This window comes from Eriocheir sinensis, chromosome 9 (genome assembly GCF_024679095.1).
Source record: "Eriocheir sinensis breed Jianghai 21 chromosome 9, ASM2467909v1, whole genome shotgun sequence".
Taxonomy (NCBI): domain Eukaryota; kingdom Metazoa; phylum Arthropoda; class Malacostraca; order Decapoda; family Varunidae; genus Eriocheir; species Eriocheir sinensis.
In genome coordinates this window covers 8,469,035-8,494,321 of record NC_066517.1, presented here as the reverse complement: position 1 = coordinate 8,494,321, position 25,287 = coordinate 8,469,035, and the positions used below count along the sequence as shown (strand labels likewise).

General features: G+C 42.7%; 1 long non-coding RNA gene across 1 annotated transcript; it reads left to right on the top strand.

Moving 5' to 3' along the window:
- On the top strand, nucleotides 1-23,173 carry LOC126995894 (uncharacterized). Its single transcript, XR_007750813.1, has 3 exons — nucleotides 1-115; nucleotides 19,416-20,628; nucleotides 22,880-23,173. It is a non-coding gene; the product is annotated as an uncharacterized LOC126995894 (long non-coding RNA).
- The last annotated feature ends 2,114 nt before the right edge of the window (nucleotides 23,174-25,287 follow it).

Below are 25,287 nucleotides of genomic sequence, written 5' to 3'. Positions count from 1 at the left end.
GACAGTTCAAGGGCACACAAAAAGCAAACATTAATAAAAAAAAAGCCCGCTACTTACTGCTCCTAAAAAGAATCCAAAGAGGTGGCCGAAAGATAGGTCAGTTTCGGGAGGAGAGGTGTCCTGATACTCTCCTCTTGAAAGAGTTTAAGTCGTAGGCAGGAGGAAATACAGATGAAGGAAGATTGTTCCAGAGTTTACCAGCGTGAGGGATGAAAGAGTGAAGATGCTGGTTAACTCTTGCATAAGGGGTTTGGACAGTATAGGGATGAGCATGAGTAGAAAGTCGAGTGCAGCGGGGCCGCGGGAGGGGGGGAGGCATGCAGTTAGCAAGTTCAGAAGAGCAGTCAGCGTGGAAATATCGATAGAAGATAGAAAGAGAGGCAACATTGCGGTGGAATTTAAGAGGTAGAAGACTATCAGTATGAGGAGGAGAGCTGATGAGACGAAGAGCCTTAGCCTCCACTCTGTCCAGAAGAGCTGTGTGAGTGGAGCCCCCCCACACATGAGATGCATACTCCATACGATTTAACACATACGGTTAACAGTAGTGCGAAGGCTCTGGTACCTTTTTTGAGTTGCCTCTCTGTCTTTGACAGTACGAGAACAAGCGTGATTAACCCAAGGCTTTTTAGCATGAGCAATAGAGAAAGTACGTGGAATGTGTGCCTCCATTCCAGAAACAATCACATATGTGATGCGCTGGACACACACAGAGGAGTCTCTCTTGGAACCACTAATCATTCCACGGGAAATCGGAAAAGTACATCCTCAGGCCGTCCCACTGAGCGGAAACAAAATGCCAGAAACATCGCCTCTTCGGTGGGTCCAGAGGCTGTACAGGAGCGAAAGGACAGGATACAGAAATAAGGTTCTGATCGGAGGAGCCCAACGAAGAGAACAGTTTGACAGAGTAAGCAAAAGGGTTTGAGGTAAGGAAGAGGTCTAGTATGTTGGGCGTGTCGCCAAGACGGTCGGGAATACGTGTAGGGTGCTGAACCAACTGTTCTAGATCGTTGAGGATTGCAAAGTTGTAGGTTTGTACACCTAGGCTGGGCAGTGAATGAAGATGAAAGCCAAAGCTGGTGGTGAACATTGAAATCTCCTTGGATGAAGATTTCATCAAAGGGAGAGTGGGCCAAGATGTGCTCCACTTTAGAGTTCAAGTAGTCAAAGAATTTTACATAGTTAGTAGAGTTAGGTGAAAGGTAAACAACACAGATGTATTTAGTAATAGAATGACAATGTTGTCCTAGAAAGATGGTGAAAAATTGTGAAGTCAAGGTCGTGGGCACGAGAGCAAGTGATGCCGTTGCGTACGTTGACGCAACAGCCAGCTTTGGATTGAAATTTAGGATAGAGATAGTAGGAGGGAACAGAGTAGAGATTGCTGTCAGTAGCCGCCGAGACCTGTGTTTCGGTGAGGAAAAGAAGGTGAGGTTTAGAGGAGGAGAGATGGTGCTCCACTGAATGGAAATTGGAACATAAACAGCAAATGTTGCAGAAATTATTAAGAAAGAGTTATGAGGAGTTATCAGAAATTATTAAGAAAGAGTTATGAGGAGTTATCAAGACATCTTTCAAGTCGAGGTGGGGACTCCTAGGCTCTGTTTAGTTTAGCCATTTGCATTTGTAAAATTTTGGGAAATGGCGTGTGTGTTGTGTGAATGTAGTGTGGTGTGGAAAGAGAAAGGATCTATGTTTAGAGAACATGCTGAACTAATCTCTGATGTTGATGAGACAATAGGGAAACGGAAAGTGAGGACATGGGAAGGGTCTTTGGTAGGCTTTAGCACCCTCCTCGCTTCCCATACATACCTCACTGGGGGTGGCTTACGCCCGTTTCGGTAGGTGTCTTCCTACCTACTCATATATATATATATATAGATATATATATATATATATATATATATATATATATATATATATATATATATATATATATATATATATATATATAGGTGAAAGACTACCAAGCAAAAAAACTCATGGGCAAAAAAAAGAGAACACAGTAATGAAAAAAAAGTTCGCCACCTGCTTCTCATATATATATATATATATATATATATATATATATATATATATATATATATATATATATATATATATATATATATATATATATATCACCGGTGCGTTTGACAGAGGGAATCGGGCCGCCCCGGGTGCCCTGACCAACTGGACCCCTTTATCAAACGCTTGTGTGAACCTCTCAGTTAAGCCTCGTCGTTGCTATGGTAATGGCGTCTCACTGGCAGCAAAATGGCGTCCGCTGATCTTCTTGACGGCGTTTAAACATGCACCACTAGCTGTTCTGGCGGCCGAGCTCCTTGCAACAGAGGATGAAAAGGAATTAAGCTGCAGTGGTTATTGTGGCATAGGGAGGTGAAATTCAATTGAAGCACTTATATGTGTTTCTTTGGGCCGCCATATTTGATGATGACGTCATCACAACACGGAGGCGCTCCACCTCTCCAAACTGAGCTTCAGCGAACAGTTCGGATTGGGATTCCGGGCTACGGCGTCACGCGTTTGAGAGCACACGGATTGGTCCGTGCGGCCCGAGTCGCTCTCTCAAACGCAGCCCAAGAGTATTATAGCCAATATAAAACCCGAGTGCCTTAAAATTACTCAATCAAAGGGCAAAAAATGCCTACTGGTGCACTCGGGATAGAACGTAAAAAAAGATCCTGAAACTGTCCGACTTCCGATATCCAGCTTATTCGGATCCGACTTAAGCGGGGTTTACTGTATATATATACATATATATATATATATATATATATATATATATATATATATATATATATATATATATATAGAGAGAGAGAGAGAGAGAGAGAGAGAGAGAGAGAGAGAGAGAGAGAGCAGGGCAGGCGGTGGCTTAGTAGTTAACGTGCGGGCCCTGCATTCACCGCGTGCTGGACAACGCGGGTTCGAATTTACACGCTACCATCCGGGATTTTTTAGTCACCGCCGAGTAGCCTAAGACTACCCACATGCTGTCCTGAAGACCTCCCATCAACCCAGAGTCTAGAAGAAACCGTCCAAGTGAATCAAGATGAGTTCCGGGGGGCAGCATGAGCCAAGAATTAATGGCGCAACTATAAAAATTGCCAACGCAATGACCAGCTTGGGCCGACCACCAGGCCCCTGAAGAAAGTCCACCGGCGCTATAGGCGAACACGTAAAACAAAAAAAAACAAATCTATATATATATATATATATATATATATATATATATATATATATATATATATATATATATATATATATATATATATATATATATATATATATATATATATATATATATATATATATATATATATATATATATATATATATTTTTTTTTACGTTGTTGCCAATTGCGCCGGTAGGCATCTTCAATGTGGGTCCTGATGGTCGGACCAAGTCTTCTTCCAGGTGGGGCCTGATGGTCGGCCCAGACCGTTCTGGCGCAGGCGAGTGTTTATAGTGGCACCATCTTGCATTGGCTCATACTGACCCCCGGAACTCGTTCTTGATTCGCTTGGACGGTTTCCTCTAGAGTCCGGGTTGATGGGTGGTCTTCAGGACAGCATGTGGGTAGTTTTAAGCCACTCGGCGGTGACTGAAAAATCCGAGTGGTAGCGTGAGGATTCGAACCCGCGTCGTCCATCACGCGGCGAATGTGGGTCCAGTACGCTATCACTTCACACCGCCTATATATATATATATATATATATATATATATATATATATATATATATATATATATATATATATATATATATATATATATATATATGCCCAGAATCGTCCAAGTAGAGTTTTTAAGATAATGTCTGTGCGAAGGGTACAGCCATAGAGACAGATGTGACGGTGGTGCTGCCGCCAGGATTAAGGAGAGGAGGGAGAGATGAAAATATGAAATTGAAGGAGATATTTTTGCTAGGTGCCAGAAGTCTCTGGAAGAGTAAGGCAGAGCAAAGTTTTGGCACTTTCTATTAATGACAAATTTTTTGGTTAGTCTGAGAATAGATTTGGCACAAGAACAAGAGTGATTAAACCAAGGCTTTTTAGCATCCTGTACACCCTCTGGACCCACCGAAGAGGCGATGCTTCTGGCATTTTGTTTCAGCTCGGTGGGACGACCTGAGGATATACTTTTCCGATTTCCCGAGGAATGATTACTGCTTCCAGGATAGACAACCCTCTATGTGTGCCAAACTCATCACAGATATGATTGTCTCTGGAATGGAGGCATACATTCCACGTACTTTCTCTACTTCCCATGCTAAAAAGCCTTGGTTTAATCACGCTTGTTCTCGTGCTGTCAAAGATAGAGAGGCATCTCACAAAAGGTACCAGAACCTTCGAACACCCGCTAACCATGATCTTTACATTTTTGCCCGGAATCGTGCCAAATCTATTTTTCGACTTACCAAAAACTCCTTTATCCATAGCAAATATCAACACCTTGCTTTCTCTTAATTCTTCCTGAGACTTCTGGCACTTAGCCCAAAATATCTCCTCCAATTTCACTTTTTCCTCTTTCCCGCCTCTTCTTAACCCAGACGGCAGTGCTGCCGTCTTATATATCTCTAAGGCTGAACTCTTCGCTTAAATTACTGTAACAACTCCACTCTGGACGATTCTGGGCATATTCCTCCTATTTATCCCCCCTCTGACTCCTTTATGTCTGTTATTAAGATTCTTTGGAATGACGTTTTCTATCCCCTCTCTGGCCTCAACTCTCAGAAGGCTTATGGACCTGACGGAGTGCCTCCTATTGTCCTTAAAAATCGTGCTTCCGTCCTGACATCCTGCCTGGTCAAACTCTATCTCCTCTGCCTATCAACATCTTCCTTTCCTTCCTGCTGGAAGCACGCCTTCGTACAGCCTGTGCCTATGAAGGGTGACCGTTCCAATCCCTCAAACTACCGCCCTATAGCTTTACTTTCCTGTCTATCTAAAGCTTTTGAATCAATCCTTGACCGGAAGATTCAAAAGCACCTTTCCACTTCTAACCTTCTATCTGATCTCCAGTATGGGTTCCGCAAGGTGCGTTCTACTGGCGATCTTCTTGCTCTCTTAACTGATTCTGGGTCATCCTCTCTTAGCCGTTTTGGTGAAACTTTCTCAGTTGCGCTAGACATATCGAAAGCATTCGATAGAGTCTGGCACAAGTCTATGCTTTCTAAACTGAACTCTTTCAAGTTATATCTTTCTCTTTGTTCCTTTGTCTCCAGTTTCCTATCCGGCCGTTCTATCTCTGCTGTGGTAGACGGTCACTGCTCTTCCCCTAAATCTATTAACAGTGGTGTTCCACAGGGCTCTGTCCTATCACCCACTCTCTTTCTGTTATTCATAAATGATCTTCTTTCCATAACAAACTGTCCTATCCACTCATACCCTGATGACTCCACTCTGCATTATTCAACTCTTTTCAACAGAATACCCTCTCAACAGGAATTACATGACTCCAGGCTGAAGGCTGCAGAACGCTTAACCTCAGACCTTACTATCATTTCCGATTGGGGTAAAATGAATCTTGTGTCCTTCAATGCCTCAAAAACCCAATCTCTCCACCTATCAACTCGACACAATCTTCCAAACACCTATCCCCTATTCGACAACACTCAGCTGTCACCATATTCAACATTAAACATCCTCGGTCTATCCGAGGATAGAGAAAATCATATCCGCCAGGATAAGTAACCCTGGCGGATATGATTTTCTTTATCCGTAAACCAATTAGCACTTGCTACCACCAACAAGCTGTGTGAGTGGAGCCCCCCCACATGCGAGATGCATACTCCATACGAGGGCGGACAAGGCCCCTGTATATGGATAGCAACCGTGCGGGGGAGAAGAACTGGCGGAGATTATTTCTGATCAGGTCATGGGTATAAACGAAACACAAAGAAAAGGTGTTTGTGTGTGTGTGCGTGTGTGTGGATGTTGGACTGTGTAGGTTAACATTTAAGTGTTGGTGTATGTGTGGAACAATGTGTATGAGTGGACAACAAAAGGACATGGACGGACAGTCCAAAATAAACGAGGAACAAGAAAGACAAACATTGAAGACGCACAAGACAGACAGGGAGATAAGGGTAGCGACACTGAAAATACACAGACGGCACAGGAGACAAGGACAAGGGTAGACATAAACATTTTACATTAATACACTTATTAAGTCTGCGCTTGCAGCGCTACATTTTTCGTCTCACCGGAGGAGAGCACGCGACCGCTTGAGCGGTGGCTTGCTATAAGCTCTCTTGGAGAGAGTGGAGTCTAAGGTTCTCCGTCTCATCAGCTTTCCTCCTCTTACTGATAGGCTTTTATCTCTTAATATCCGCCACCATGTTGCCTCTCTTCTATCGATATTTTCACGCTGACTGCTCTTCTGAACTTGCTAACTTCATACCTCCCCCACTCCCGCGGCCCCGCTGCACGCGACTTTCTACTCATGCTCATCCCTATACTGTCCAAACCCCTTATGCAAGAGTTAACTAGCATCTTCACTCTTTCATCCCTCACGCTGGTAGACTCAGGAACAAGAGGAGGGTATCTGGACACCTCTCCTCCCGAAATTGACCTTTCTTTCGGCCACCTCTTTGGATTATTTTTAGGAGCAGCGAGTAGCGGGCTTTTTCATTATGGTTTCCTTTTTTTGTGCCCTTGAGCTGTCTCTTTTGTTGCAAAAAAAATAAAGTTGAGGGGTAGAAAAGAACGTAGAGTGTGCCTCAATTTCAGAAATAATCTCCTCTGTGATGCACTGGGCACACACAGAGGGGTCTCTCTTCTGGAAGCAGTATTCATTGCACGGGAAATCGGAAAAGTACCTCTGGTCTTCCCACCGAGTGGAAGCACAATGCCAGAAGCATCGCCTCTTCGGCGGGTCCAGAGGCTGTACAGGAGCGATAAGGCAGGATACAGAAATATATGGTTGTGCTCGGAGGAGCATAACGGAGAACAGTTTAACTGAATAAGCTGAAGGATTATATTTTAGGAAGAGGTTCTGATTGTTGGCCGTGTCTCCAAGGCGGTAGGGAATACGTTTTGGGTGCTGATATTATATATATATATATATATATATATATATATATATATATATATATATATATATTTATATATATATATATATATATATATATATATATATATATATATGTAATGCCCCGACGAGCTTTTATCTTCCAAATCCTTCCTATTTCTCAAAACGGCCTCTGCGTGTACCGAAATAACACGATAAATTAATCAAGACAAGGAGAGGGTATTCCCCGGCTGCCTGGGATTGAACCCGCGACCAGCGTGACGGGAGAGCCACTCCTTACCGAGTCGGCCAAAGAGGTACCCCACTGGCTAAGTGGGTTATGGGAGGCTCGTTCATCAGGCCGTCGCCGCACTACACGGCTTTTCCCCCTATGTAGATTAATTTCTGTGTGTTGACAATGTCCCTTTGAGACATAACTCCACAATGTCCCTTTGAGACATACCTCCAACATTCCCATTTTCTATCAACCTCAGAGCATGGGCCATCCTACCTGTTACCCCTTCGGGGAAACTCAACAGAACTGCAGGAGAGGATGCCCACCGCTATGCCACCACTGTAATGCCCCGACGAGCTTTTATCTTCCAAATCCTTCCTATTTCTCAACACGGCCTCTGCGTGTATCGAAATAACACGAGAAATTAATCAAGACAAGGAGAGGGTATTCCCCGGCTGCCTGGGATTGAACCCGCGACCAGCGTGACGGGAGAGCCACTCCTTACCGAGTCGGCCAAAGAGGTACCCCACTGGCTAAGTGGGTTATGGGAGGCTCGTTCATCAGGCCGTCGCCGCACTACATATATATATATATATATATATATATATATATATATATATATACATATATATATATATATATATATATATATATATATATATATATATATAGCCTGCTGCTGTTAAGGTTACTCTGGCTGATGAGCGTATAATGCGAAAGAGACTGAAGCCCACACTGACTGGGCTTCATGTCTTCTGTTCCAGTGTACATTCCTACAGAGGTGTGTGAAACCGAAGATAACGAGGTGCTCTACGTCAAACTCGAATCCATATTAGACCATTACCCCCTCGGGACACACTCATTGTCTTGGGCGACTTCAATGCTTATACTAGCACTAACATAGTTGGCTACGAGCTATGTGTTCGTCCTCATGGTTCTGGTACCAGGAAAATCAACAGCTCTCTCCTCATGAATTTTGTAAGATCGAAGAAGTTGAGGACAGCGGGATTCCTGCAAGGACTGTTTGTTTGCTGACTGGCCTGTATTCTGGGATTGAGAGTGCTGTGAATTGTGTGGGGCTTGTCCTGCTTCTTTCCCGTGAATGCGGGAGTGAGGCAGGGCTGTGTCCTTGCCCCATCTCTTTTCAACACTTGCATGGACTGGGTACTAGGCAGAGTTGTGAACCAGAGTCATTGTGGAGCATCAACTGGCAATACCAAGGTCACTGACCTTCATTTTGCAGATGTAGCAGTAATCCTTGAGTAGTCGCTACAGGTTTTGGTGATGGCTATTGAAGCACTGCCTTTGGAAATTCAGGTCTCCTGGGCCAAGATAGGTATTTGGAGGCTTGCTAGATGAAACAGTACAGTATGTTCATGTGTGTGGCGAGGACATTGAGATCTCGGAAAAGTTCACATTCCTTGGTTGCGTCGTTCAGAACAACGGTGGATCTCGCTAGAAAGTCTTACGGCGGACTGGCTTGCCCCACGGTGTTATAGACTTACTCAGCAGGAGTATATGGCGTTGTCGATATATGTGTAGGATCCGGACCTTCAGGTCGCTTGTGCTCCCTGTCTTACTCAATGGCTGTGAGACATGACACTAAATAGGGATTTGGAAAGCCTGATTGATGCCTTTGGTAATAAGTGTCTACGCAGAATCATGGGATACCGCTAAAACGACTTTCTGCCAAACCAGCGACTAATCCGTGAGATTGATTCGACAACTCCGGCTATTCGGATATGTGGTCCGCTACCCAGAATTTGACCCTTATCGGGTTATTTCTGTTAGAGACAATCCTGAGTGGAGGAAGCCAAGGGGACGCCCACAAAGTTCGTGAATTGATGAAGTCGATATATACTGCTGGGAGTTACTCATGATGGGAAGTGGACCTGCATGGAGACTTGTCCGGAGGGACCCCCGGGCTTAGCTTGGCAGGATGGGCGAGGCGAAACGCACCCCCGGCGTCTGCCCCCATTGATTGATTCATTGCCACGATCTGCGGGTTGAAATCGGTCTTGGCTGCTGCATTTCAATCTGGTACCATTCCTACTGACTGAAAGGGACTCTGTCCATTCCTATCTATTAAAGGAAAGGAGACCACCAAGACTGCATCAGTCTCTGGAGTATTATACTGATCGTAAGGCCAGGCAAGGTGTTTGCTCATCTGCTGATCATGCTGAAGTTGTAAAGACCTGAACTATCGGGGTTCACGTTTGGTAAGTCAACAACTGACCATGCCCTAAGGCATCGCGTACTGTTGGAACGGCAACGTGGGTTTCTAGAGGAGATGCTTGCACCCGATGTCCATTTTGAGATGATCTCTGGGATCTTTGTCAACTCCTTGAGATTCCTGCCCGTACTGGTGGTATACGGACTGGCCTGTGAAAGTGCTGTGAAGTGTATGTTGGGGGGGGGGGGGTATCAAGCTTCTTTTCTGTGAGCATAATAGTGAGGTAGGGATTTAATCTCGCCCCATCACTTCTTAACTAATGTATTGACTCTATTAGGCAGGGTTGGGAATGAAACTCATTATGAAGCATATGCCAGGATAGTTGTAAAATCCGCTATCAAGCTGTTCCTCCAAATAGAGGGGAGCTAGAGAATACAAAGAGTGAAAATTCGGTTATAGAGGTGTCTTGATACGTTCAAGTCATAGGAAGGAGGAACTTATGACAAAGATACGCTATTTTAGAATTACCAAAAAAGTATTGGAAACGTATCATTACATTTGAAAATATGCGGCGCAATCTTTTCTTCTTCCTCTTGTGGCCGGTACCGGCTTCTTCGTCTTTGAGGGTTGATGGAGCCCTCGGTGCTCAACAGCAACGCAGGAAGGGAGTGTTAAACAAAATACCGTTAATCTTCGTTCAGCTTATCTCAAAGGTTTTGGTAGCCCTGAACTCATTAACTACTCCAATTCCTTGATGCTCTTTCACCTTATTTATCTATCAATGTTATTTTTTGTGTGCATTTGAGGGCTATTTCAGCTTCCACGACTCTCCAGATTCTTAGCTTATTTTCCTCAAAACAAATAGTGGGACAGAAAACTTCTCATTCACCTCGCTCGGCCCAGGGAGACAAGACTGCCACATGACCATTACTTTGTTTCATCGTTGCTGTTGTGTAGTCAAGGTGTATTTCATGACATAGAGAGTTCTAGTATAGTTATGGATGTTTAGCACATGTGAGGTAGTGTGGGAGATGGTAACAGGCCGTGAGTGATTTAGTGAGTACAGTGTAGGCAGAAGTGGCAGTCGAGAGGCCCCCCACGTGAATGGCCTCGTGTAGAGAGAGAGGGAGGGAGGTTAGGGAAGGGAAGGGGGGAAGCAAGGGGAGGGAGTGGGAGGGAAAGAAAGGGGAGAAGGGGAGAAAAAGTTGGGTAAGGAAGGGCAGAGGGAAAGAAAAGGGAGGGATTGGGAGGGAAAGAAAGGAGAGAAGGGCGAGAAAGTTAGGGAGTGAAGGGAAGGGGAAAAGCAAGGGGAAGAAAACGGACAGACGAGGGTTGGGGAAGGAAAGAAAAGGAGTGTTGGTTTTGGTGGTGGTGTTGATTGTCTGCTAAGCATTATTGAACCCTTACTCTAGCTCTGTTTATTTCTTTTCTGTTTTTTCGTCATTCGAAAATATAAGGAAACGCTTGAATAATTTGGGTATGAATATAGAGATGCGATTGAGATTATTAAAATGGTTCGTATGGTCTACTTTACTATTTGGTTGCGAAACATGGACAATTAAAACAAATAAAAAGCAAAGATACTTGGAGGCGCCTAGAATCATAATGTATCAAGCGCCGTAAAAAAAAAAAAAAATAATAATAATAATAATAATAATAATAATAATAATAATAATAATAATAATAATAATAATAATCTACTCCAAAGTTTTGCGACATTCAAACAAGCATGTTTCAGGAACTAAAATAGATCTTCTATTGCATTTTCTTTATAAATGTTGTGTAACGTCTCTGCTATCACATTCTGTCATACTCATTGCAATAACGACAGTAATAGTGTATGTAATGATGATTAATTTGACTACGGTGGACACGATAATATTAACAATGAGAGTAAAAGTATTCATTAACTTTAATAACGTTAAAGTAATAAGATGAAAATAGAGTTTTACTGCAATATTATTGTACTTACAACGCTGGATAGTCATTCTGAGTCGTGGTCGGTTGCATAATTCATGAATGCGTTGGGGTTATCAGGGTCAATGTCACTGTCAGCATCGGCGGCCTGCGGCGGCTGCCTCTCACCCTGGCTTTGGCGAAGAGGCTTCTCTTCATCTAGAACGCCACGGACATAGGAGGCATTCACCAAGGGTATGAAGGTGAGGAGGGCTTCCACATCCTTCATTTGCCAATTTTCAGAAGTGGGGTGGGGTATTTGGGAGGTAACTGTACGTCACTGAGGCGGATGTTAGAGGTTCGGTACTGTGCATTGCCAGGCACCAAACGAACAGTACCCAGGGGGGTGGTATCCCCATGCCTAGCATGTAACCCTCCTTGTAACTAATGTTAAACACGAACCTCCTGGCCTGTGCGTAAGTGTAAGGGGTCCGAGGCTTGCGGTGCATTATGGATTTTTGGAGATCCCCAACGTCCAAAAATTCTGGCCTCTCCACCTGAATAACCTCATACCCTGCATGCACAGCATCCTTAATAATGTTGCAATAGGTTTCCATGCTGTGAATGTCCCCGTGACGTCTGATGGCCTTCTCAGTATTCCCAAATGCCCTGTTACAGGTTATGTAACTGTGCCCGGGCACTAGTTAATAGTGGATGTACGAGACGGCAACTGTGCACTGCACTGAGGTTTATGTTCTTATTTTGACCCCCACAATTATCGCTAGACACTACCAGTTTTTCAAAATCCCTAGCCTGGTACTCAGATTTTATCCATTTTCGGATGAAGGTCACTACACATACTTCCACTGATCCCCTGTCCCCCATCACCTTATCCCAAACATAGAACTTCGATTCATTGTTTTTAATGTCGTGGATATATAAGTTGTAAAGCCACATTTTCCTTCGGTAAGAGGCCACACTGGTAATGAGTTTGGGTAAAGGCTGCGTTTGTTGTAAGTCAAGACAGATCACTCGAGTGTCAGGATCGTTGTTATTAGCTAGTTCTTTCATCCTCCCCAATTTAACTTACGCCTCCCCAGCCTGGTTTCCATCCCTCAACACCACCCAGCGCCGCCAGCTTGAGAGGGTGCAAAAGCGTGCGTGTAGGCTAATACTGGGCTCATCTTACTCCACCTATGACGAGGCCCTTGACGCCATACACCTACCCACACTTCAAGACCGCTACCAGCAACTCCTCCAAAAGTTTACGGTACAACCGCTAAATCACCCGCGCCACCGTGACCTGCTCTCAGAACCTGCAGCTCCCTCTCGCCATGCCGTCAGACACAGCAACTTGCTAATACCTGTCCGTGCAAGGACGGAAAGGTACAGGAAGAGCCCCATCACTACCTTTGTAAATTTAATAAACAACAAATAACCATATAAGATAATTTATGTTCATATTTATATTAGATTAATTTATATTATACAATTTTGTTTTATATTTATATCGTATGTACCCATCTATGTTTAACATGTAAATTTTCAGCCTCTGGCTGCATACCATATGAATAAAACTTTTATTATTATTATTATTATTATTATTATTATTATTATTATTATTATTACACACACACACACACACACACACACACACACACACACAATAAGGAGGAGGAGGAGGAGGAGGAGGAAGAGAAGGAGGAGAAAGAGTGAGGCCGTTAGGTCCTTCTCCTTCTTGGAGAACAAGGGAAAAAGAAGAAAGAGCCGCTCTCCATTTCCAATTCTGCATTTTATAATTAGTCAGTATAATATCAAAGCTAAAGAACAGTAAATATAAGAGTAGAATATAAGTCACGTGCATAATGGCATAGTTACCCATCCATTTTTACCTGTCTAGACCCCCCCAGCACCCCCGCTCTCGCTGCGCGCGCTGATTGGTCCTAATTTCTCCCGATGCCGAACCATAAAAGAACTTCTACGCTGCACTGAAATTTTAGTGAAAGAACTCAAAGGATACTATGTGGTCTCAGGACTTAGTCCAAAGAAAAGTTTCCTGTATTCTTCACCCACCCCGAAACGTTACCACATTCAACCCCTTAGTACTACCGAAAACTGTTAACCTGGATCGGCTAAACTTTTACATTAACCCCGATGTCCTCAACCCCAGGAATTGCTTTCACTGCAAGGCATAATGTCATGTATTTCAGACTTTTCACCGATTTTGTGGCAGGGATAACCGCAGTGATGTCAGCATCGGCATTGTTCAGTGCTACCATTATGATGAGTACCACTTAGTAAACTTAGTAAACGCTATCAATTCGAGATAAAAATACTTGTCATCTAACTTACTAACTAACGAGGAGCATACGCCTGAAGGCGCTACGCTTCATTAACCTGCCAACTCCACTCCCGACGGTTCCCCCGAACAAACTTTCATACATCCTCCCTTCTAATCTCAAGCTCCTCAAGGATCGATCAGCTTACCTCATCCTTGAGTAACGTGGGTGTCGCATTGGTCTCCTCCATTCAGAGTTATCTGATACAAAAACAATCCTGTAAACAGGATCGACGTCCGGGAAGCGTGCCACGTGCGTAAATAGCAGGGGTTGGCGTACACAGATTAAGCTGGTAACAGGCCTCGATTAATGTTCATGAAATAGTTGATGGCTAAGGCACTTGGCACCAAAGGTATCGACACGCCTCTTCAAGTCACGATTCAGAATCCATGTCACAGCCTATAGCAAGATAAGGAGCACAATTGACTTAAAGATTCGAATTTTTGTCCGCCTGCATATATATCGACGATATATATTCGTGTTGAGCGACTCCATAAAATAATGGATCAGGCCACCGTCGAGTGACTTCCTTCCTTCCACCATTGTTAAGCCCTACGATACCAGGGTACGTGAAACTTTTGGTGACCGCAATGCCTTCAACATATACATGACCAGACTAAACTGTGTCATCCATCAGGCTTTCAGGTCCAGGAGACCTTTAGTTCCAGTGTCTTCGCCTCCTCATGTACCATTTTGATACCTCACCAATAGGACCTTCAGGGATTCCGCCAGAGTCAGGAGGAATGGCACAGAACTGCCGCATGGCAGACAGCACTGCATGCAGCATATGGATCATGGCATCACCCCTGGCTGTCAACATATTGCAGATACTGTTGATCCACCAATAGACAAAACGCCAACCTCTCTTGTGGAGGTTAGAGAGTCTGTGAGGAAGTTGAAGGGTGATAAGGCAACTGAGGTCTGCAGTCTCAAAGTGGAGATACTGAAAGCCGGGGGGGGTAAAGCCATGCTTTATGGGATGCATGCGGTGCTATCGGCCGTGTGACAGTCCGGTGCCATTCCTCTTGACTGGAAAAAAGGGGCTGGTTGTCCCTATCTGGAAATGGAATTGAGATCGGGACTACAATAATTACCGTGATATTACAATGCTCAGTGGGGCGGGCAAAGTGCTCACTTATCTGCTCCTGAAGTAAATTCTAGTTCATCTTCTAAACTTTCAGAAACCTGAGCAATCCGGGTTCACGCCAGGCAAGTCAACACTTCGCGTCTGTGTGGAAAGACGACGCAAGTTTTGACAGAAACTATTCGCAGATTATGTTGATTTCAAGTGGGCTTTTGACTCAGTGCATCATGTGGTACTCTGGGATATTCTGCTCATCCGTTGGATTTATGCAAGACTTACTAACCTGATGATTGGCCTTTACTCTGGAACTGAGAATGTTGTGAAATGTGTATGAGGCGTTTCTGGTGATTGAGGTATCGGTGTGTTCTTCCTCCACCACTTTTCAATACTTGCATGGACTGAGTATTATGTAAAAATGCTAATGAAAGTCGTTGCGGAGCATCCTTTGGCAAGATCGATGCCACTGATCTCGTTTTTGTTGACGATGCTATACTTCTCGCAGAGTTAAGGCGGCGAGTGAGTGAAGCGACGCCTCCTCCCCCCCCCCCCCCCTCCCCCTGCCTACAGTTTTCAGATAGGGAGGATAGGGGATGATAGACTAGCAGCACCCCTCGCTCCTCATATACAATAACCCCTCCGTATCCGGACGCTCTATATCTGGACATATCCCTAATCCGAATACTAGGGCTTGGCTCTGTTTCCGAATATATTTCTCCTACAATGCTCCGACCAGAGTAGGTGAACCGGCTTACAAATTGTAAAAGCTCGGTTGGTCGTTTAACCGGCCCCACTTGACGCACACAGACAATAAATAGCCCCTAACATACCAGTTGCACATCCTTCATCATCTACCAATACCATATTCAATGATTGGATTTTGTTGCTTATGAATTGCTTTCCTAGTTCCTATCATTACACGCAATATTCCTGTTTGTGTTTTATTTCTAAATACTACAATTTAGATATCAAGGAACACTGTCAAAATTAAAGGAGGGTGCTATTCACTGTACATATTGTGTCGGTGGGGTTTGTCCCGGTATGGTTTCGTATCCAGAAGGTCCGATGATTTTATGAAGTTGGGATATATTACTATGCTTCAGCGGAGGTGGCTTCTGCCCGCTTCGGCAGCTGTCGACCTGCCATCTCCATATATTGGAGCGTTTCGAAGATATTCATCAACTGCTTTATAAATACACACTTTAGGGCAACCTCTTCTGTAAAACGAAAATGACAGCGTTGCTTCTAATTAAACTAGGAAATTTTACACCACTCACTTTTTTATGTCGTGAGGAAAAAGAGAAGGAGGCTCAATAAGCTCAAGACCTGAAGGTGTCAAAGAAGCTATTTTGCGTAGGTGACTCTGAGGACCGAACTGCGGTACGTGTGTAAACACACCTAACCTGTAAAGAAGAAAAGTATTAATAAAACATAAATAAAAGAAAATAAGAGGAAAAAGACATAATAATATGATATGTGTGCAGTACATATATATACATATATATATATATATATATATATATATATATATATATATATATATATATATATATATATATATATATATATATATATATATAGAGAGAGAGAGAGAGAGAGAGAGAGAGAGAGATCGCGGCCGGACAGATGACGGACGGACATTTGGCCGACGAACATTTCACCGACGGACATTTGGCCGACAGACATTTGGCCGAACTGACATTTGGCCGAACTGACATTTGGCCGACAGACATTTGGCCGACAGACATTTGGCCGAACTGACATTTGGCCGAAAGACATTTGGCCGAACGGACATTTGGCCGACAGACATTTGGCCGACAGTCATTTGGCCGACAGACATTTGGCCGAACGGACATTTGGCCGACAGACATTTGGCCGACAGACATTTGACCGACAGACATTTGGCCGACAGACATTTGGCCGAACTGACATTTGGCCGAACTGACATTTGCCCGACAGACATTTGGCCGAACAGACATTTGGCCGAACGGACATTTGGCCGAACTGACATTTGGCCGACAGACATTTGGCCGAACGGACATTTGGCCGAACTGACATTTGGCCGAACTGACATTTGGCCGACAGACATTTTGCCGGACTGACATTTGGCCGAACTGGCATTTGGCAGACAGACATTTGGCCGAGGAGAATTGGATAAAAATTGTACGTGACAAAAGTTTATTTAGCTGAAGAGAATTGGATATAAATTGTACGTGATAAAAGTTAAAAACATATTAAATAAGTAAATTTGTTAAAAAAATATACTATAAAAGTTTATTTGGCCAAAGAGAATTAGACAAAAATTGTACGTGACAAAAGTTTAAAAGATATTAATTATAAGGAAATTTGTTAAAAAAATGTACTATAAAATTTAAAGTTCGTACTTATTGAAAGACTGTGGGCAGCTGCTCTCATGACATCAATTATCTGATACTCATGATACTTCTCAGTGATAGACTTCAGTCTTGTGTTTAATAACAAGTGCTTCCTCTTTGGTTTTCTTATTTAACTCTGCTCCTGATTCTACCTGCTCAATTGTTAACTCCCAATCCGACTGCGCTTTTCTTAGCTTTGAAAGTAGACGGTAAAGAGTGGGGTGAGTGATTGCCATTCTCTGTTCAAACGCTTTTTGTGCCCTCCTTCTAGAGAGTTTGTTGTCCGTGGAATGTCTTTTGTGGTTCCCTCTGTCTTGTTCCACATACTGAGTTCAAACGCTGGTCTTCGTCGTCTTCCACGTTGTAACACCAATTCATGTCGCTTCAAAGTAGCCAAGAAAGTCAGAGAGAAGTTCAGCAGTTTCATCATCTATAGAGATGAGACAAATTCATTGAAACTTCCAACAATGTCACTAACTGGCACAGAGGCTAAAGCTTGAACAGACTTAATAGTCAGTGCATTTTGGGGACATTATACCAAGCCTGTAGTCCAAATTCTTGTATTTTTCTCCACAATCATTGCCCCCACCCAAAAAAAAAAAAAACATCCATAAAGGTTTGTGTTTGGGAAACATGCAGAGATGCTGTTCAGAGTCACTTTTTCATAATCAATGGTGACTGACACAGGATTAGGATCTGGTCTTTCTTGTTTGAGGGTGTTAAAAATCAAGTCATAAGTAGCTTGTTCTTTATTCCTATACTAAGGGAATAGTATGGCTCTCATCTAGCATAACATGTATTGTACGTATATAGTTGAAAGCCTAATGGCGCAGAATCAAAAGTTGCATCACACAGCCAGTTGTCTTTAAAAGCAAGAAGCTGTAAATTTCGAGGCGTTGGTAGAATTAGCAGGTTGTCACTTTCATAGAAAACCAAATCTTCTCCTCTAATTGATTTCCGTAAATCGTCAGTTAAAATGTCTCCGTCTGGTGCCTTGCGTCGTCTACGCATCATTCTTGCCAGTGTTTCTTTTTTTAGGAAGAGCACCTGCAGCATCAAGCGGGTAGCCACTAGTGCATTTTTGTATTATTGTCGATGTCACTTCCTCTGACTGCTTGGATCTTTCTTTAATTTTCTGTACTGTTTTCGAAGACTGATTGCGTCCGGTATCAGGCGGATGTGAATGCTTACTTGCTTCTCTTTGAATAACTTCGTCTTCTGGTTTTAGTCGCCCTCCACACCTTCCTTTGCGATCACATCGCCAGTATGTTATACTGTCTTTTTGTTTATCAACGATGTATGCGTAGGCATCAAGAAAAAGTTTTCTTCCTCCTCTTGTCGTTAGTATGAATTCCATGATCGTAAAAGCAAGTATATATATATATAAATATATATATATATGTATATATATATATATATATATATATATCTATATATATATATATATATATATATATATATATATATATATATATACTGGAGTGAATTATTGCTGGAGGCAAACCGGGGAGTGAGTGCCGTCAGGGCTTGTTCGGGCTTTTGAAGCTTAAGTCGAGGCTTCTCTACGGGGCAAAAGAAGGGATTGAAGAGAAGAGATGTCGTGCTGGTGGCCCACGAGGTAGGGAGGGGGTGAAAAGATGGGTGGTGTAATTGCACAGAGTGCAGAGATGTATTAAAAGAAACGATAAAAGCGAATTCTCTTCTGCCAAATGTCTGTGGACCAAATATCAGTTCAGCCAAATGCCCGTTCGGCCAAATATCTGTCGGCTGGATATCAGTTCAGCCAAATGTCCGTTCGGCCAAATGTCTGTCGGCCAAATGTCAGTTCGGCCAAATGTCCGTCGGTGAAATGTCCATCGGCCAAATGTTCGTGGGTGAAATGTCCGGGAACCATATATATATATATATATATATATATATATATATATATATATATATATATATATATATATATATATATATATATATATATATATATATATATATATATATATATGTGTGTGTGTGTGTGTGTGTATATATATATATATATATATATATATATATATATATATATATATATATATATATCTATATATATATATATATATATATATATGTGTGTGTGTGTGTGTGTGTGTGTGTGGGTGTGGGTGGGTGTATTTTATTTTTATTTTTTTATTTTTTTACAACAAAGGAGACAGCTCAAGGGCACACAAAAAAAGAAAACAATAATAAAAAAAAAAGCCCGCTACTCGCTGCTCCCAAAAAAGAAACAAAAGAGGTGGCCGAAAGCAAGATCAAATACGGGAGGAGAGGTGTCCTGATACCCTCCTCTTGAAAGAGTTTAAGTCGTAGGCAGGAGGAAATACAGATGAAGGAAGATTGTTCCAGAGTTTACCAGCGTGAGGGATGAAAGAGTGAAGATGCTGGTTAACTCTTGCATAAGGGGTTTGGACAGTATAGGGATGAGCATGAGTAGAAAGTCGAGTGCAGCGGGGCCGCGGGAGGCATGCAGTTAGCAAGTTCAGAAGAGCAGTCAGCGTGGAAATATCGATAGAAGATAGAAAGAGAGGCAACATTGCGGCGGAATTTAAGAGGTAGAAGACTATCAGTATGAGGAGGAGAGCTGATGAGACGAAGAGCCTTAGCCTCCACTCTGTCCAGAAGAGCTGTGTGAGTGGAGCCCCCCCACACATGAGATGCATACTCCATACGAGGGCGGACAAGGCCCCTGTATATGGACAGCAGCTGTGCAGGGGAGAAGAACTGGCGGTGACGGTACAAAACGCCCAGCCTCGAGGAAGCTGATTTAGTAAGAGATGAGATATGAAGTTTCCAGTTGAGATTTTGAGTTAAGGATAGACCGAGAATGTTTAGTGTTGAGGAAGGTGATAGCTGGGTGTTGTCTAAGAATAGGGGATAGTTGTTTGGAAGATTGTGTCGAGTGGATAGGTGGAGAAACTGTGTTTTTGAGGCGTTGAAGGACACTAGGTTCTTCTTGCCCCAATCGGAAATAATAGTAAGGTCTGAGGCTAAGCGTTCTGCAGTCTCCAGCCTTGAGTCGTTAAGTTCCTGAAGGGTGGGTCTTCTATTAAAAGAAGTTGAATAATGCAGAGTGGAATCATCGGCTTAGGAATGGATAGGACAGTTCGTTTTGGAAAGAAGATCATCAATGAACAACAGAAAAAGAGTGGGAGATGGGACAGAACCCTGTGGGACACCACTGTTAATAGATTTAGGAGAACAACAGTGACCGTCTACCACGGCAGAAATAGAACGGTCAGAAAGGAAACTGGAGATAAAGGTACAGAGAGAAGGATAGAAACCGTAGGAGGGTAGTTTAGAAAGCAAAGATTTGTGCCAGACCCTATCAAAAGCTTTTGATATGACCAGCGCAATAGCAAAAGTTTCACCGAAACGGCTAAGAGAGGATGACCAAGAGTCAGTTAAGAAGGCTAGGAGATCACCAGTAGAACGCCCCTTGCGGAACCCATACTGGCGATCAGATAGAAGGTCAGAAGTGGAAAGGTGCTTTTGAATCTTCCGGTTAAGGATTGATTCAAAAACTTTAGATAGACAAGAAAGTAAAGCAATAGGACGGTAGTTTGAGGTATTGGAGCGGTCACCCTTCTTAGGTGCAGGCTGTATGAAGGCATACTTCCAGCAAGAAGGAAAGGTGGATGTTGACAGGGAGAGGCGAAAGAGTTTGACCAGGCAGGGTGACAGCACGGAGGCACAGTTTTTAAGGACAATAGGAGGCACTCCATCAGGTCCATAAGCCCTCTGAGGATTGAGGCCAGAGAGGGCATAGAAAACATCATTTTGAAGAATCTTTATAACAGGCATAAGAGAGTCAGAGGGGGGATGAGTAGGATGAATATGCCCAGAATCGTCCAGAGTGGAGTTTTTAGAAAAAGTTTGAGAGAAGAGTTCAGCCTTAGAGATAGATGAGACGGCAGTGTTGCCGTCAGGACTGAGGAGTGGAGGGAAAGATGAAGAAGTGAAGTTGGAGGAGATGTTTTTGGCTAGATGCCAGAAGTCACGAGAAGAGTTAGAGAAAGCAAGGTTTTGACATTTTCTATTAATGAAAGAATTTTTGGTTAGTCGGAGAATAGATTTGGCACGATTTCGGGCAGAAATGTAAAGTTCATAATTAGCATTAGTTTGAAGGCTCTGGTATCTTTTGTGAGCTACCTCTCTATCATTGACAGCACGAGAACAAGCGTGATTAAACCAAGGCTTTTTTGCGTGAGGAGTAGAGAAAGAACGAGGAATGTATGCCTCCATTCCAGAGACAATCACCTCTGTGATGCGCTGAGCACACACAGAGGGGTCTCTATCCTGGAAGCAATAATCATTCCACGGAATGGAAAAGTACATCCTCAGGTCGTCCCACCGAGCTGAAGCAAAATGCCAGAAGCATCGCCTCTTCGGTGGGTCCAGAGGGTGTACAGGAGCGATAGGACAGGATGCAGAAATAAGATTGTGATCGGAGGAGCCCAACGGAGAGAACAGTTTGACAGAATAAGCAGAAGGGTTTGAGGTAAGGAAGAGGTCTAGAATGTTGGGCCGATCTCCAAGACGGTCTGGAATACGTGTAGGGTGCTGGACCAACTGCTCTAGGTCGTTGAGGATAGCAAAGTTGTAGGCTTGTTCACCAGGATGGTCAGTGAAAGAGGATGAAAGCCAAAGCTGGTGGTGAACATTGAAATCTCCTAGGATGGAGATTTCAGCGAAGGGAGAGTGGGTCAAGATATGCTCCACTTTAGAATTCAAATAGTCAAAGAATTTTACATAGTTGGTAGAGTTAGGTGAGAGATAAACAGCACAGATGTATTTAGTAATAGAATGACAGTGAAGTCTTAACCAGATGGTGGAAAATTCAGAAGAGTCAAGGTCGTGGGCACGAGAGCAAGTGATGTCGTTGCGCACGTAGGCGCAACATCCAGCTTTGGATTGAAATTTAGGATAGAGATAATAGGAGGGAACAGAGTAGAGATTGCTGTCAGTAGCCTCAGAAACCTGTGTTTCGGTAAGGAAGAGAAGGTGAGGTTTAGAGGAGGAGAGATGATGTTCCACAGAATGAAAATTAGAGCGAAGACCGCGAATGTTGCAGAAATTGAGAAGAAAGAGGTTCGAGGAGTTATCAAGACACCTCTCGGGTCGGCAGCCAGAAGGGGAGTCCTCCCTGGGGGAATTTGTGGTCCCCCCCCCAGTCGGGGACTCCGACTGTTTTTGAGGCGTTGAAGGACACCAGGTTCTTCTTGCCCCAATCGGAAATAATAGTAAGATCTGAGGCTAAGCGTTCTGCAGCCTCCAGCCCTGAGTCGTTAAGTTCCTGTAGGGTGGGTCTTCTATTAAAAGAAGTTGAGTAATCATTGGCGTAGGAATGGATAGGACAGTTCGTTTTGGAAAGAAGATCATCAATGAACAACAGAAAAAGAGTGGGAGATAGGAGAGAGCCCTGTGGAACACCACTGTTAATAGATTTAGGGGAAGAACAGTGACCGTCTACCACGGCAGAAATAGAACGGTCAGAAAGGAAACTGGAGATAAAGGTACAGAGAGAAGGATAGAAACCGTAGGAGGGTAGTTTGGAAAGCAAAGATTTGTGTCAGACCCTATCAAAAGCTTTTGATATGTCCAGCGCAATAGCAAAAGTTTCACCGAAACGGCTAAGAGAGGATGACCAAGAGTCAGTTAAGAAGGCTAGGAGATCACCAGAACGCCCCTTGCGGAACCCATACTGGCGATCAGATAGAAGGTCAGAAGTGGAAAGGTGCTTTTGAATCTTCCGGTTAAGGATTGATTCAAAAGCTTTAGATAGACAAGAAAGTAAAGCTATAGGACGGTAGTTTGAGGGATTGGAGCGGTCACCCTTCTTAGGCACAGGCTGTATGAAGGCATACTTCCAGCAAGAAGGAAAGGTAGATGTTGACAGGCAGAGGCGAAATAGTTTGACCAGGCAGGGTGACAGCACGGAGGCACAGTTTTTAAGGACAATAGGAGGCACTCCATTAGGTCCATAAGCCTTCTGAGGATTGAGGCCAGAGAGGGCATAGAAAACATCATTTTGAAGAATCTTTATAACAGGCATAAGAGAGTCAGAGGGGGGATGAGTAGGAGGAATATGCCCAGAATCGTCCACAGTGGAGCTTTTAGAAAAGGTTTGAGAGAAGAGTTCAGCCTTAGAGATAGATGAGACGGCAGTGTTGCCGTCAGGACTGAGGAGTGGAGGGAAAAATGAAGAAGTGAAGTTGGAGGAGATGTTTTTGGCTAGATGCCAGAAGTCACGGGAAGAGTTAGAGAAAGCAAGGTTTTGACATTTTCTATTAATGAAAGAATTTTTGGTTAGTCGGAGAATAGATTTGGCACGATTTCGGGCAGAAATGTAAAGTTCATAATTAGCATTAGTTTGAAGGCTCTGGTACCTTTTGTGAGCTACCTCTCTATCATTGACAGCACGAGAACAAGCGTGATTAAACCAAGGCTTTTTAGCGTGAGGAGTAGAGAAAGAACGAGGAATGTATGCCTCCATTCCAGAGACAGTCACCTCTGTGATGCGCTGAGCATACACAGAGGGGTCTCTATCCTGGAAGCAATAATCATTCCACGGGAAATCGGAAAAGTACATCCTCAGGTCGTCCCACCGAGCTGAAGCAAAATGCCAGAAGCATCGCCTCTTCGGTGGGTCCAGAGAGTGTACAGGAGCGATAGGACAGGATGCAGAAATAAGATTGTGATCGGAGGAGCCCAACGGAGAGAACAGTTTGACAGAATAAGCAGAAGGGTTTGAGGTAAGGAAGAGGTCTAGAATGTTGGGCCGGTCTCCAAGACGGTCGGGAATACGTGTAGGGTGCTGGACCAACTGCTCTAGGTCGTTGAGGATAGCAAAGTTGTAGGCTTGTTCACCATGTGAACTACTCTCTAAAGTTGATGAGACAATAGGGAAACGGAAAGTGAGGACATGGGAAGGGTCTTTGGAGGGCTTCAGCACCCTCCTCGCTTCATATATTCCTCACTGGGAGTGGCTTACGCACGTTTCGGTAGGTGTCTTCCTACCTATTCCCTGTATATATATATATATATATATATATATATATATATATATATATATATATATATATATATATATATATATATATATATATATTATATATATATATATATATATATATATATATATATATATATATATATATAATATATATATATATATATATATATATATATATATCTATATATATATATATATATATATCAGGGTTGGAAACATATTTTTTTTATTAAAATCGATGTTTTATTATAATATATATTTTTTGTTTTACACTAATTCACATTTAATTTGTTGTTAGGTAATTTATTTATTCGTGTTTATGTGTAAAACATGAGTTTTCTCTCTTTCTGCTGTGTGAATAATTTGGCCCAAATATGTATGAAAAGGTTAGTATACTTATACACATGATGCCTGCATTATTTATTGAAGATGAACATAAAGAAAGAAATGACTACTGTACACTTTTTAATTACTCTAATATTGTGGGATATTTACTAAAAAAAAAAAAAAAGAGCTTTAAAAATCATAGACACTGTTGAAAAAAGATGCAACAAGATATATGAGCTTTCATTCGGCTACAAGTTTATAAAATGTAAACACATTGAATTTTAGTTATTGTCTGTGTAAAATAACACTTTTTGTTTCATTATGAATTATATTATACACCTGTGATATTTATACAAAATGTAAAGGATATAACAGCCAGGGCTACACTATCTTTCATCATTTCGATCAGATACATTGAAGGCACTAAGATAAGTTTGGGATATCAGAGGAAATGGTTTTTCATTATCTAGACGGTTTCTAATTTTTGACTGCACAAGTCCAAAGGTTCAAAAGACTCTTTCAATTCCTGCTGAGGCAGCAACAGCTGTATGTAACTAGGTAGGCACAACCATATAGTCTTTAATATCTCCTGAAAATTTTTGCCACCAAGCAAGTAGTGATAGGATATTTACAACATCAGGTTTAAAATGTATATGCTTGAAAGGCATGGACTTTCCTCGATATCTCATTAATGTTGAAAACTGGGGAAAATATTATTCCACAAAATGTTCTGCTCTATCAATCTCCTCAGCAGTGAGACACTTACCCTGATACCTAGGGTCAATCAAATTTGCTAAGTAATG